This window comes from Octodon degus, unplaced genomic scaffold (assembly GCF_000260255.1).
Source record: "Octodon degus isolate 3935 unplaced genomic scaffold, OctDeg1.0 scaffold00209, whole genome shotgun sequence".
Classification (NCBI taxonomy): Eukaryota; Metazoa; Chordata; class Mammalia; order Rodentia; family Octodontidae; genus Octodon; species Octodon degus.
Window position 1 is genome coordinate 3,125,220 of NW_004524785.1, and position 2,793 is coordinate 3,128,012.

Consider the following 2,793-nt stretch of genomic DNA (forward strand, 5'->3'; position numbering starts at 1 on the left):
TGACAGGCAAGCATGGTTTCACCTCTCCAAGGCTTCTAAGTAGATAACACAACAGTTCAGGATCCCACATCTCTTATTTTCTTCTGGCAGGGCAAAAGCTTTTAAACATCCCAGTGGAATACTAAAGGAAAACATAATTAAGTTTTAAGGTTTTTTAAACTGGTCTTACTTGTTCATTTATTTATTTGTGCATCAATATATAATAAAATTGCCTGCATAGCAGACATAAGTGGTGGTGCTGAGAGCAAAACATACTATGTGGGTTAGCTGATCTATGGAATCAACAGCTGGGTAGGGGAGAGTCTAGGCAAGAAGCAAGGAAACACAAAGAAGGCATTAACAGAGCAGAACTCAGAGCAAGGTGAGGTTGGAACTGAATAGCAGGTAACAGGTACTTTATATAGAGTGGCGTCTGGTTGGTGTCTAGTTGTGCCCCCAAGCCTCACTTATGATCCAATGTGGGAATCATGGGTGTGATGTGTAGCACACATCCACGCTGTAGCAGGTGGCTTGAATACAATACAAAGGAGGGAAAGAGACTGGCTCTGCTGCTCCTTCCCTTTTGCTCTTCTTGCTTCAGCTGTTTTCTGTGGTCATCATCTGCTGCCCTCTATGTGCCCCACCCTGCCTTGGAGCTAGCAGAGTATGGACTGAAACCTCCACTATCTGTTGAGCTAAATAAACCTTTCCTTCCTTCATTTTGGGTGTCAGCCTTTTGTCCCAGCAATGAGTGAACAGGGACCTAGACAGGTGATATTACCACTTGTGGCCAGGAAATTAAGTTCAGGTGTCACTAAATAAGGACTCAGGTCTTTGACTGCAGGAGTAGAATCGCTATAAAATAGTTTAGTTACCTTGCAAGGGTTCTAAAAGAAGACACAAAAGGACACCAAATTGGCCGAGAAGTATTATCTTCCCTCCACTGGCCGTAAGAACTTTAAAGCTTATGTCCCATTACGGGCAGCACAGTGTCTCCTAGAATTTCTTTCTTTTTTTTTTTTTTCTTCAAAGTTTTATTGATAAACAGCAATGAGACAGTTCAAATCAAATCGGAAGTACAGTTTCAACAAATAATACACTGCATATATTCTCTTAGTGGTTAATTGCTATAAGAATTTCTATATAGAAGATTTAATCACAATTACCTAAAATTTTGGGAACAGGACTTGGTTAGGTTAAAATGAGGCCACTGGGGAGGTGCTAATCCGATATGGCTGGCATCCTAATCAGAAGAGGCGACTCAGATGAACTATGTGCCCACATAGACAGGTGACCAGCTGAGGACACAAGAAGGTGGCCACCTGCAGGCCTAAGAGAGGTCTCAGGAGAAATTAAACCTGCTAGCCCTTTGATCTTGGGCTTCTCGACCCCAGATAAATAAAATAAATTTCCATTGTTTGAGCCACTCAGTCAGCAGCTCTAGAAAGCTAAACACTAGCCTAGGATCAGTCACATCAATATAAAGAATCTTGTGAACCATGCCCAATCTAAGCCAACTAAATTAAAACATACGGGGGGTGGTGGTGAGATAGCTCAGGGGACTAAAGCACCTGCTTAGACAAGTTAAGGCAAGTACAGGGACCATGGTTCGATCCCCAGCACCACATACTGCACCTGTCCCACTCCCAGGGCAGGCTGAGGAGGCTGAAAGCAGGAGGATCACCACAAATTCAAGCTGCATAGTGAGACCCTGCAACAACCACATACATTTAAAAAATAATAAATAAATTATATATGGGGAAAGGGGATGAAAATCTGTATTTTAAATAAGTAGCTCCTCCAAAAGCAATTGCAGAAATACCCTCTACGTTAAAATTTGAGAACTACAAGCTTTATTAAGATTAGTTTGCTAATTTTGCCCATGAGAAAGCTGGAATGCAAAGCAACCAATGCGAGGAGAAGGATCTGCAAGCCAGGCTTTGCAAACGGAGTTCACAGCTCCTTTTTCACTACAGCAGGGCCCTGGGGGGTTGCTTCTGAGAGTGAGGTCTCAACTGGGAGAACAGACTCAGAGCAAAATTGATCAGGCACCAGGCACCAGGGAGGAGTGCCAGCAGCCCATGAGGTATGGGTTTGCTGGTTACTGGAGACCTACAGGAGAAGGATCTTTTTTTTTTAAGCTAGTTCAGGCTGCCTTAAGGGCAGGTCTGGTGTGGCTTGTGGAGCTGGGGATCGAACTGTGGTCCTCTGCACCTGACTGCATTTGCTCAAGCAGTGCTTTAAACAACTGAGCTATCCAGCAAACCTCCTAGACCCATAAGAAATAGGGCAAGGAGCTCCTTATTTCCTCACCACACCTGAACTATGCTCTTTGGTAATAGAGCACAGGCACCTGAGCTCGTAATAATTTAGAGTCAGATTGTGCAACAGCCTCAAAATGTTCCCTGCTCTAAGAGAAGCCTGTTGTCATTTTATCTGTCTGGTAAAGAAAAATAATTGGCCACAAATGTTTATAATCATCACTCATATAATTAACTAATAAAATTTCAATATCTTTTCTTTGAGTAAACAACTAACTTTCTTTAGTCTTTTTGCAAAATCCATTTCTTGATTCTTTTATCAGCTTGGTTGTCTACCTTACTGCCAACCAGAGATAATAAAAATTGAATGCATGGTTATTGAATATTTACATGAATAAATGAAAGGTTGCTTTCATTTGCTTGCAAGAATGCTTTTCCTTCTGTTCCCTCCTACCTTCTCAGGTATGAATTTCAGTGGTTTAGAAAATCTGTAAGAAGGGCCAGCCAAATAGCTCAGCGGATTAAAGCGCCTGCTTAGGCAGATGCAGGGGCC